We start from the raw sequence: 12,966 nt of genomic DNA, 5'->3' as shown, positions 1-12,966 counted from the left end.
TTTCCTTATTGATCCTCTGTCTAAATGTCCTAGCCATTGGTGAGAGGGGTGTATTGAAGTTTCCAACTATTATTGTAGATATATCCTCACCTCTTCTGTGTTTTCTGTGTGTCTCATGTATTTTGGAGTGCTCTGGCTTGGTGCATAAATATTTGTGATTGTTATGTCTTCTAGGAGAATTGTGCCTTTTATTAATATTTTGGGTCCTTCTCTGTCTCTTTTAATTGGTTTACATTTGCAGTCTAATTTGGCTATTAGTGTAGCTTCCACCATTTGTTTCTGGTTGCTGTTTGTATGAAATATCTTTTACAAACCTTTCATTTTCACCCTATATTTTCCTTGTGTCTAAAGTGAGTCTCTTGTAGACAGCAAATAGATGGGTGTGTTCTATTTTTTAATCTATTCTGCCAGCCTGTCTTTTTATTATGGGCTTTAATCCATTAACATTTCATGTTATTACAATAATGGCAGTAAATATTTTACCATTTTGTCTTTTGGATTTGATACATAATATCTTTTTTTTCCTTTCTTTCCTTTTATCCATCATGATAGTCTTCATTTCTATACTCTTCTCTGTACCTCTCTTGTCTTTTCCCATCAAACTGTAGCAATCCATTTGGTATTACTTGTAAGGCATGTCTGTTGTTCACCAACTCTCTCTCAGTTTGTCTGAAAATTCTTAAAGTTCTCCCTCATTTTTGAAGGACAGTTTTGCTCTTTCAGTATCTTAAATATGTCACACCACCACCTTCTCATCTCTGCTGAGAAATCCACACATAATCTTATCAGATTTGAGTTCTGTGTGATGGATCTTTTTTCTCTTGCTGCTTTCAGAATTTTCTCCTTGTTTTTCACATTTGACAATCTGATTAGTAAATGCCTTGGAGTATGTTCTGGTCTATTCTGTTTGTGGCATGCTGTGCTTCTTGGATCTATAATTTTATGTTTTTCATTACATATGGGAAGTTCTCAGTGATTATATCCTCCATTATACTTTCTGCCCCTTTTCTCTTCTCTTCTCCTTCTGGGCACCCATGGCATGAATATTTGTGTGCTTCATGCTGTCTTTCAGTTCCCTGAGACTCTGCTCATATATTTCCATTCTTTTCCCTATCTTTTTATTTATGTGTTGGGTTTCAGACACCTGTCTTCTGGTTCATTAATCCTTTCTTCTTCCTCTTAAAATCTGCTTTTGTAAGTCTCTGTTGTGTTTTTCATCTCTTCTGTTGTGCTTTTCATTCCCATAAGTTCTTCCATTTGTCTTTTCAAACTTTCAAGTTCTTCCTTAAATTCTCCCAATATCTTCTTTATATCCTTCATCCTTTTTGCTACATATTCCCTCAACTCATTGATTTTTGAAGTGATTTAGCATGTTTGAATATCTTTAATTAGTTGTTTCAACTCCTGTATCTCAGTTGAAGTCTTAGTTTGCTCATTTGACTGAGCCATATCTTTGTTTTCCCTAGTGTGACTCATAATTTTTTGTTGGTGTCTAGGCATCTAGTTTTCTTGATTAGCTTATTCTAGAGGTTGTTTTCACTTTTTACTATGTGTTTTCTTGTTGGTTGGCTTTATTCTCTATATAGTCTTCGGTGTTCAACTTATTCTAGATCTATAACATAGCTTCTGTTGAAGTGATCAGAAATTTTTAGCTCTTTTTCTTCTGGTTCTTGCCCTGCCTATATGTCTCTCTTGCCAGCCAGTTGTGAGTTTAACTCAGCACCCCGTCTTGCTGTATAACCAGGTGCCCACAGCAACCTGCCTTTTGTACAGGCACTGGGCACCACAGTCCATTCTCTCTGTGTGTGTAAAACAAGACTGCTGGCTCCCAGTGGTGTACCATTTTCATTGGCTAGCAAGCCTGGGTTTATTTTAGAGCACTGCTTTAATTGTTGTGTCATGCCTATTTCTCAATATAAACAGTGCTAGTTTCCCATGCAGGGGCTGTAGACCAGCTCTGCTGGGACAGGATAAAGTCTGGAGAGGCTGTGAAAAGTCCTAAAATTCCCTTGCTCTTTTGAGTCTGCCTGGTATATTGTGCTGTTTTGTGAGTTAATTGTCCTCAGAATGTGAGGCTGTGTCTGACAAGGTGGGGCTGAATTACCTCTTGGAGCACAACTGAGACTAACTGGGTAGAGCTGATTTATCTGTTGGACTGCAGCTGAGTCTGGCTGTGCAGAGCAGAAGAGCCTCTTATTTTTTTCTTGTAACTGTATTGAGATATAGTCATGTACCATAGTCATCCAAAGTATACTATTAGTAGTTCACAGTACCATAATATAGTTGTGCATTCATCACCACAATTTTTGAACATTTTCATTACTTCCAGAAAAGTAATAAAAATAAGTTAGAAAGTACACTCCAGACAACCCATCTCCTACCCTCTTTATTATTTGTTAACTTTTTTCCCCATTTTTATGCTCATCTCTCCATACCCTGAATAAAGGGAATGTGAGCTACAAGGATTTCACAGTCACGTAGCCATATTGTATAAGCTATATATTTATACACTTCTCTTCAAGAATCAAGGCTACTGGTTGCTGTTCAACAGCCTCAAGTATTTCCTTCTAGGTATTCTAATAACTAAAACTAAAAAGGGATATTTATATAATGCATAAGGATAACCTCCAAAATGACCTCTTGACACATTTGAATTCTCTCCACCCCTGAAACTTTACTTTTTTCATCTCTCTTCCCCCTTTTGGTAGAGAAGGCTTTCTCAATCACATGATGCTGGGTACAGAATCATCCTCAGGAGTCATGTCCCATGTTGCCAGGGAGCTTTACAACCCTGGGAGTCATGTTTCATGTAGGGGGACAGGAAGAAAGTCCACCTGCCTAGTTGGCTTAGAGAGGCTACATCTTAGCAACAAAGGAGGTTTTTTTTTGGGGTGACTCTTAGGCACAATTATAAGTAGGCTTAGCCTGTCCTTTGAAGTCACAGGGTTCATAAGGGCAAACACCAAGATCAAGTGCTCAGTCTAGTATATTGTTAGTCCCCAATGTTTCTAAGACTATAGGCATTCCACAGGTGGGAAAATTTAATATTTCCAAATTTTTCCTCAGTCCCTCAAGGGGACTTTTCAAATAAAATTTTATCCTTTACCCAAATTACTCTGGGATATATCAGGGGTTCACATTAACCTGTACAAAACAGATCTCACTCCCTCTTTAAGGTTCCATGTAATTATAGTGTTTGTATAAACTGACCCTACAAGTTAAAGTATATCATGCTACAGGAAATAAAGATTTTCCACAAAATAAACATCTCTACTTTTGGTTTCACACAGAAGTTGTAGTTTTGAAGTGCAGTCAGTATCATCCTTTACCCTTTAGTCTGATTTACCTTAGTCTGAACAAAGGCCATTTTGTTCATATTTCCAATTGAATTCTGACCTCATTTGCAGCTTCATTAACATTTGCTTTATGGGCTAATGTTGACATTCATAGCTACCAGACTCTAGCTCTGAGTCTGAGTTGTCACACAGATACCTGAAGTTCCAGGGAACAACCAGATTCTATGTAAGAGCTCAGCATCTCAGAATTTTGAAATAACCATTATAACTCAGGTACAAAGGTAATTGCTGTAAGAGCTTACAGTCTAGGAGCTCTTACAATAAGCCTTCCCCTGATAACCCATGCTGTCAGATTCAATTATCAGAGTTTGCACATTATATGTAGTCCATGTTAGTGAGGTATTCTAATGTCTGTCTTTTCATTTTTGGCTTATATCATGCAATTATACTGGCCTCAAGGTCCAACTTACCTAGTTGCATACCTCACAACTTCATTTCTTCTTGCAGCCACTCAAAGTCCATTGTATGTATACACCATAGTTCACACCCTTCTGTTCATTTGCTGATATACCATTAGCCCTCCCATGCATTGCAAATCATATATATTGCTGCCATAAACAGTGTTTCAAATTTAAATTTGTGTCCACCCTCTCAGTTCTTCCAGTATATACCAGATAGTGCAGTTGCAGGGACCATACAGTAACCTTATATTTAGCTTCCCATGGAACCACCACTCTGCCCACCAGATGGGCTGCACTATTCTACTTCCCTACCAGCAGTGATTAGGAACATCCCTGTCTCCAGATTTTCTCCAGCACTTGTATCCCTTCTTTATTTTTAAATATTCAATTCTAATTAAACAATCCATGTTTCCTGGTATAATCACATGGTTATGCACTCAACACTACAATCTATATGCAGACATTTTCACTTCTGATGTCTCTCTTCTTTAATTTGACATCTGTAGGGTTCTTCCCCTGGACCTCCTACAGGATTCCAAACAAGTCATGGTTATCCCTCTTTTTGGCTGAACATCTGGGGAGAAGTTTTTATCAACTCTTTATGCCACTGTGTTGATCTATGTACCACATTTTTTCCATTGTTTTTTAATTAAATTTAACAAAAAATTAAACAGACAATAAGAACCATGTCAAACAAAACCAAAAGAAAGGATGAGAAAAACCAAATTACCTAAAATATCTACATTACTTTCAACATGTTCTTACTCTTCCCCAAGAAAATATACAGACTATAAACCCAGGAAAGGACTAAGAAAAACATATAACTAAGATAATTACATTTCTGTGAACTTGTTCCTATCATACCCACGAAATTAACAAACCATAGTCATTCCTGAGCATTTCCAGAATGTTAAATTTACCCATGAAAATTATCTGTCTTAGATTATCATTCCCTTCACTAATTGCTATCTTTCATGAGGACCCTTACATGCTACATTATAAACCATTTATTTTACATTTTTCAATGTTCATGTTAGTGGACATTTTGTACCTGGCTTATTTCACTCAGCATTATGTCTTCTAGGTTCATCCATTTCATATGTTTCATGGCATCACTCCTTCTTACTGCAGCATAGTATTCCATCATGTGTATATGCCACATTTTATTTATCCACTCATCTGTTGAAGGACATTTGGGTTGTTTCCAACTCTTGGCAATTGTAAAGATTGCTACTATGAACATTGGCATGCAGATATCTGTTCATGTCACCGGTTTCAAATCTTCCAGGTATATACTGGAAGTGTGATTGCTGGATCAAAGGGTAGCTCTATATCTAGTTTTCTAAGGAATCACCAGAATGTCTTCCAGAATGGCTGAACATTATACAGTCCCACCCACAATGAATAACATTCCAATTTCTCCACATCCTTCCCAGCATTTGTACTTACTTGCTTGTTTAATGATAGCCATTCTATTGGAGTGAGATGGTATCTCATTGTGGTCTTTGAATTCTCCCACAATTTTGTGAAACATCTATTGCTTCCTTTAGTTTTGCCAGTTTTGTCTCATGTATTTTGGGGCAACTTGATTGGGTGCATAAACATTTATGATTTATTTCTTCTTGTTTGACTGTCCCTTTTATTAGTCTGTAGTGGCCTTCTTTGTCTCTCGTAACATCTTTGCCATTAAAGTCTTTTTTTTAATTTTAAAACTTTTTATTTATTGAGATTGTTCACATACTGAATTATCCAAAGATCCAAAGTGTACAACCAGTCAATTGCCCCTGGTACCATCACACAGCTGTGCATCCATCACCACAAGTAATTTGTTTTTCAATTTTTAGAACATTTTCATTACTCCAGAAAAATGCAGACAGAAAAAAAAGGAAACTCAAATCCTCCCATACCCCTAACTACCCCCATTGTTGACTCATAGTATTGGTATAGTACATTTGTTACTGTTGATGAAGAACATTAAAATACTACTAACTGTAATTAGTTTGCAATAGGTATATTTTTCCTTATATGTCCTCTGTTATTTTATTAAAGTTTCAGAATAGTATATAATTTTCAGATATTTACAGTCATCTTATTTGATATCACAAAATAGTGGCCATGTTATAAATTTTACAGATGAGGATATTGCACTATATATAGATTGTAGAATAAATCCAAATACAGATCAATACTTTCCCTTCTTCTTCCTTTGTATATTTACAAACTTGCCTACACATAACCTTTGCCATTCAAATTATTTTATCTGAACCAAAGAAATAAATGCACTGAGATAATTTTTTTTGTTTATAGTAATTCTCACTGTAAACTATACAAGCTTAGGGATCAGAGAGTAAATAGACTTTTTTTTGCCAAACCCTCTATCTGAATTCAGAAGCTAAAATTATTCAGTATTTTCCATTAACTATGCATAAATAGCAAATCTTGGGTCCACAATTAATGTCCTTTTGTTTCAGTGTATGAAATAGAGTTAATTGCCACTTAAATTTAGTGGTTCAATGACTATCATAACAGATGTCTCTCCATATATAAATAGACATTTTCACCAACATTGCTCCCTCTATGGCTTTGCTTATATATCCCATGCCTATCTCCAGATAACGGCATCTAATCTACACCAACAAATAAAACATAATTGAGAATGCACATTTTTCAATGGTCTCCAAAAGTATAAGAATATTCCTTTGGATTTGCAAAAGAAGTCTATATTTTCAGACTTAAATTTAATAGTTTTTAATTATTCTTAGTCTAATTCCTGCTTTATCAATTAGGAAACTGAGTCATCTTACAAGTTAAGTGAGATGACCACATTTAAAATCAGCAAGTCAGAAAAGTGAGGCAAATATCTTCATCTTCTGACTTCTAGTGTTTCAGAAAGAATGCCATACCATAAACCTGAGTTATCCATTTGATATAGGTGAAAAAAATGGTAGCATGGAATAGGATGTGATACAAAGTATGTTTTCTCCTTCATAATGTCACCATTCTGCAATGTCTGTTTATTCCTCTATGAAATATGGAATAAAAATAATGTAATATAGGGTTTTGTCTTATGATGACTATGATAGTAAGCTAAAGTTACATCAGTGGTCTCCATATGGCTTAAAAAATGCATCTTCATCTAATATTACAGAATCTTTCTCCATCTCTCTCTCTCCTTTCTTGTTTCTCTATCAGTAAGTCTCCTTTAGTATCTCAAGTAGAGCAAGAGTTTTTTAGCAAAATCTCTCAGCATTTGTTTGTGAAAAATTTAAGCTCTCCCTCAAATTTGAAGGAGAGCTTTGCTGACAAAACATCTTGGTTGGAAATTTTTCTCTCTCAGAATTTTAAATATGGCTTGCCACTGCCTTCTTACCTCCATGGTGGCTGCACAGTAGTCACTATTTAGTCTTATGTTTTTTTCCTTTGTATGTGGTGAATTGCTTTTCTCTTGTTGCTTTCAGAACTTGGTCCTTCTCTTCAGTATTTGACAGTCTGATCACAATATCTTGGAGGGGTTTATTTGGATTTATTCTATTTGGAGTTTGCTGGGCATTTATGCTTTGTGTATTTATTTTGTGTAGAAGGTTTGGGAAATTTTCCCCAACAATTTCTTTGAAACTCTTTGTAGACCTTTACCCTTCTCTTCCCCTTCTGGGATACCATGAGTCTTATATTTGGACATTTTATTTTATCTATCATCCCTGAGGTCCATTTTGAATTTTTATTTGTTTCCTCATTCTTTCTTTTGTTCTTTCATTTTCCATTTTGTCATACTCCAGGTTGCTGATTGATTGTTCAGCTTCCTCTAGTCCTGTACTATGAGTATCCAGAATTTTTTAATTTGATCAACAGTTTCTTTTATATCCATAAGATCATTTTTTTATTTACTCTTGCAATTTCTTCTTTATGCTCTTCTAGGCTCTTCTTCATGTCTTTTATATCCTGTGCCATGTTCTTCTTCATGTCCTTTATATCCTGTGCCATGGTCTCATTGTTTGTTTTTAGTTCTTTGATTAATTGCTCCAAGTACTGCATTTCCTCTGATCTATTGATTTCACTGTTTGGGTTTGAGTTATCCATATCATCTGTTTTTTTCATATGCTTTAAAATTTTCTGTTGTTTTTAGCCTCTTGGCACTTGCTTAACTTGATAGGGTTCTTTTAGGATATGTTTGCCAATTCAAAGACTTCTCTCTAATTTGTCAGATCTACAGCTTGGTGGCATACATTTTCACTAATCAGCAGGTGGCATCTCTGAGCCACCTATTCCCCTCAAGCCAGTTCTCCCCAAATTGTCTTTCTGGTGTGTGGGGTTCTGATTCTTGTGGGGTTCAATTGGTGCACAAGTTTTGTGTGTGTAGTTGGTGCTGTCTGCCCTGAAAGTGGGGTGTGTGTCTGAGCATTAGGAAGCAAAGCGCTTTAACAAACCTCCCAGGTGTTCCTGGAGATTTAAGGCTGTTCCAAAGGTCTAAACTTTCAGTTCAGTCTCACCACAGATTGTCTCTTTGCTGACCCACAAGTCCTTATTATTGGTGTATGGCCCCTGGAATTTCTGAGTGGATCACTCTTCCAAGCCATGCCCTTCTAGGGCCTCTGCTGAGGGAAGGCTGTGCTACATCACAAGTGCACACTGACCTTCATGGAAATTCTGGCCACAAGGCCATTTAGGGGCATTCCCAGCCTGCTGAAAGGATGGCTGAATGAAGCATGTTAATTTTCCTCCTTTTCGCACTGCTCTGCCTTCCTAGCTCCAGGACAATTAGCTGTGGGTGTGCAAAAGGTATTGTCCATGCCAGTTATTGTAGCACATGCGTGCATTGCTGGAAACACTTCCTATCACACAGGGTTTTTTTGGTGCATCTTCTGGGCTGTGGTGGCAGTGCCGGGCAGGATGTTCCCAGCCCACCAGGAATGGCTATAACGGTGTGTTTTTTTCCCCCTTTTGGCTAACCTGTACCTAACTCACTCCAAGACAGTTAGCAGTGGGTATGTGAAAGGCTATCATCCATGCCAGATACTGAGTGTACTCACAGGTTGTGGAGACACCATTCCTGCCACCTTCCCTGCAGGCAGTTCTCACTGCCATATCTGCAGCCACTTTTGGGTTTTTCAAAGAACTAGTCTGACTCTAAATGCCAACCCATGGTTTCCCTTCACCACAGTGTGGCTGCCAGATATTCTGCAGGCTTACTCACTTCAGAATGCAGATTCCCAGTTTCACCAAGTGCACAGTCCCTGTGGATTTAGCAGACATTGTCCAGCTGGTACATCTCTGGAACTGGTGTTCTGGATGACTTTCTGGCTTTATCTATTATTTTTCATGGAGGTGCTTTTTTTGCCCTGTCTTTCCTAACTGCCATCTTCCAGAGGTCCAGATCCACAGTTTTTACTTACAGATTTTATGCTGTGGTCTCAGGCATTCCTCCCAATTCAGGTTGGTGTATGGCAGTGGACTCATGTTTTTCCCCCCCTGCAGTTATTCCAGCTTATTTAGTAGCTGTTTCTTCTTTTTTTTTTTTTTTTTTCAGTTGTTCCAGGGGGACTACTTGGCTTCCACTCCTCTCTATGCCACCATCTTAGATCCTCCTCCTAAAGTCTGTTTTATCTTTCTTTTGGCTGTACTTGAAGGAAATATTTTTTCCATCCTTTCACTTTCAATGTCTTTGTGTCCCTGTGTCTAAGATGAGTCTCTTGTAAGCAACATATTGAGAGTTCATATTTTTTAATCCATTCTGCCTATTTATCTTTTAATTGGGAGTTTAATCCATTTACATTCAATGTTATTACTGTGAAGACATTTCTTGAATCAGCCATCCTATACTTTGGTTTATGTTTGTCAGATATTTTCCCCCTCTCTCTCTTGTGTCCTTTAGTGTACCCTTACTGAATCTCTTTAATTCTGAACCTTTCTCCATACCTCTGTCTCCTTTCTTTTTTCTCTGTCAGTAGGTCTCCTTTAGTATCTCAAGTAGGACAGGTCTCTTTTTAACAAATTCTCTCAGCATTTGTTTGTCTATGAAAAATTTAAGCTCTCCCTCAAATTTGAATGAGATCTTTGCTAGATAAAGATTCTTGGTTGGCAGTTTTTCTCTTTCAGAATTTTAAATGTCATACCACTGCCTTCTCACCTCTATTTTTCCACTGAGTAGTCACTGCTTAGTCTTATGCTGTTTCCCTTAAGTGATGAATTCTCTCTCTTGCTGCTTTCAGAACTTGATCCTTCTCTTCAGCATTTGACAATCTGATTGGAATATGTCTCAGAGTGGGTTTATTTGGATTTATTCTGTTTGGAGTTTGTTGGACATCTATGATTTGTGTATTTATGTTGTTTAGAAGGTTTGGGAATTTTCCCCAACAATTTCTTTGAATACTCTTCCTAGACCTTTACCCTTCTCTTCCCTTTCTGGAACACCAATGATTCTTATATTTGTGCACTTATGTTGTGCATCATATCACTGAAATCCATTTTGAGTTTTCAATTTTTTCCCCATTCTTTCCTTTATTCTTTCACTTTCCATTCTGTCCTCTTTGAGCTCACTGATTCACTGCTCATCTTCCTCTAATCTAGTACTGTGAGTATCCAGAATCTTTTTAATTTGATTGACAGTGTCTTTATTTCCATAAGATCATCTTTTTTTTTTATTTAGTCTTGCAAATTCTTCTTTATGCTCTTCTGGAGTCTTCTTCATGTCCTTTATATTCAGTGCCATGATCTTGTTTGACATTAGTTATTTGATTAATTGCTGCAAGTAGTGTGACTCCTCTGATCTTTTGATTTGGGTGTTTGTTTGGGTTACCCATATCTTCTGGTTTCTTCATATGCTTTAAAATTTTCTGTTGTTTTTTTTTTTTTTTTGCCCCTTGGCATTTGCTTATCTTGATAGTGTTCTTTTAGGATATACAGGCTTATTTGAAGAAATATTTCTAATTAGAGAGCTACATATTGGTGGTGTGCACTTTTGCTGACTAATCAGCAGGTGGCATCCATGAGCCACCTATTTGCCTCAAGCCAGTTCTTCCCAACTTTGCCTATGTGGTGAGTGGGGGTCTGAATCTTGTGGGATTCCAATTGGTGCACCAAATTTCATGTGTAGTTGGTCCTGCCCACCCTAATGTGGGGGGATGTCTGAGCAGTTAGAGGGAGGCAACTTTAATAGTCAAATCACCCAGTTGTTCCTGGAGATTTAAAATCTTGCAGAAGTCCAAACATTCTGTTCAGTCTCATCACAATTTGTCTCTGCCACAGACCCACAACTCCCTGGTATTGGTGTATGGTCCCTGGGACTTTGATGTGTTCTGTCTTCCAAGCCATGCCCTCCTAGGGCCTCTGCTGAAGGAAGACTGTTATGTCACAGGTGAGCACAGAACCTGTGTGAAGCTCTGGGCCATGGGGTCCTTCAGAGGTGTTACCAGCCTGCTGAAAAAATGGCTGTATGGGGCATGGTAATTTCCCCCTTTTGGAGACCTCTGTCTTCCCAGCTCTGGGACAATTAGCCATGGATGTCCAAAAGGCTATCATCCATGCCAGATACTGAGGCATGTGAACAGGTTGTGGGAAGCACTTCCCACCCTGCTGGACTGTGTGGCTCTCACTGCCACATCCATACCCATTTTGGGTTTTTAAACTAATCCTTGTCCAAATGCCAAACCCCAGTTTCTCCCAACTGTGGTGTTATTCTGCTGGTTCTCCAGCAGGCTCACTCACTCATTTCAGAACACAGACTCTTGGTTTCACCAGGTGCACAGTCCCTGAGGATTTAATAGTAAGGCTTTTTTCAGCTGCTGCATTGCTGGAACTGGTATTCTGGGCACTGTTCTGTCTTTTATCTCATATTTTTGACAGAGACTTTTTTGCTCTATCTCTCTTAATCTGCCATCTCCTCTCTTCTGCATTTTTTGTCCATTCATGTGTTGATGGACACTTGGCTTGTGTCTATCTTTTGGCTATTGTACATATAGCTGTATGCACATTGGTGTATGATATGTTTGAGTCCCTGTTTTCATATCTTTTGTTTATATATCTAGGAGTGGAACTGCCTGTTGTATGCTTTTTGAGAAATTGCCAAGTGGTATTCCACTTCTGCTGTCTTATTTTACATTCCCACCAACAATGTACAATTGTTCCAGTTTCTCCACTTCTTCACTGACATTAGTTATTTTAAGTTTTTAATATATAGTCATAATGGGTGTGGAATGGTATCTCATTGTGGTTTTAATTCATTTCCCTGATGATTAAAGATGTTGAAGGTCTTTTCATGTTCTTATTGGCATTCATAAACTTCTTTAGAGAAATGTAGATTCATGTTTTTGCTCATCAAATTTTTTTTGGTTTTTTTTGTTGTCATCTATTTGTAGCTATTCTTCATACACTCTGGATATTGAACCCTTACATATATAGGATTTACAACTATTTTTTCCCATTCTGCAGTTTTTTAACTTACTTGATAATGTCTTTTGATTCACAAAAATGTAATTTTGATGAATTCCAGTTATGTATACAAGTTAACCCTGTGATACTTTAACTAATTCTTCTAAACCAAACTTTAACACCACAGGGCAGATGACTGATTATTTTATTTGTGAGTAGTTCCCTCACTGGCACAACTCTGCCACAAAGTGATCATGACTTCCCTCAAGAATGTTGCATAATAACCAAGACAAAATGTAACAAATCATGAGTAACATAAAAAATATAGTCCACTATTACCTAAAATACCTGTTTTTTAGAAATATGCACTACAATTTTTTCTAGAGCAGTGATTTTTTTGAGTAAATATTGTGAAAAGGCAAGGTGTGCTTCTAGGAATTAGTCCATGTTGTTTAAGATATCATATCTGTTGGATTACAATTTTCATAATATTCTCTCTTTTTTCCCAGGTCTCAAAGTTATAATGCATGGTTTAAAAGAAAAGAAAGTATCAAAAAAAGAAAGCTGGTTATAGTTTTGAGGGCATCTAGGAAAAGAGAAAAAACAGTGGAAAGAAAGGGGGACAAGTTTGGGGAGAATCGAGTGGCCCAAATCCCATTCCCCCACCCACAGCCCAGCTATTGAACCATGACTGAAAAATTAGGTCAGTTTTGTACAAGTTTTTTTTTTATCAAAAACACAAGAAAGCTGGCTTGGCTTCTCTTTGAGCTTCTGAAATCACTGCATGTCCAACCTCTGCAGTCCTCCCTTTCCACACAGTTTCTTTTGGCTCTCCTAAGCCTTGG

The sequence above is a fragment of the Choloepus didactylus genome, chromosome 4 (genome assembly GCF_015220235.1).
Source record: "Choloepus didactylus isolate mChoDid1 chromosome 4, mChoDid1.pri, whole genome shotgun sequence".
Classification (NCBI taxonomy): Eukaryota; Metazoa; Chordata; class Mammalia; order Pilosa; family Megalonychidae; genus Choloepus; species Choloepus didactylus.
This window is presented reverse-complemented; position numbering follows the sequence as displayed.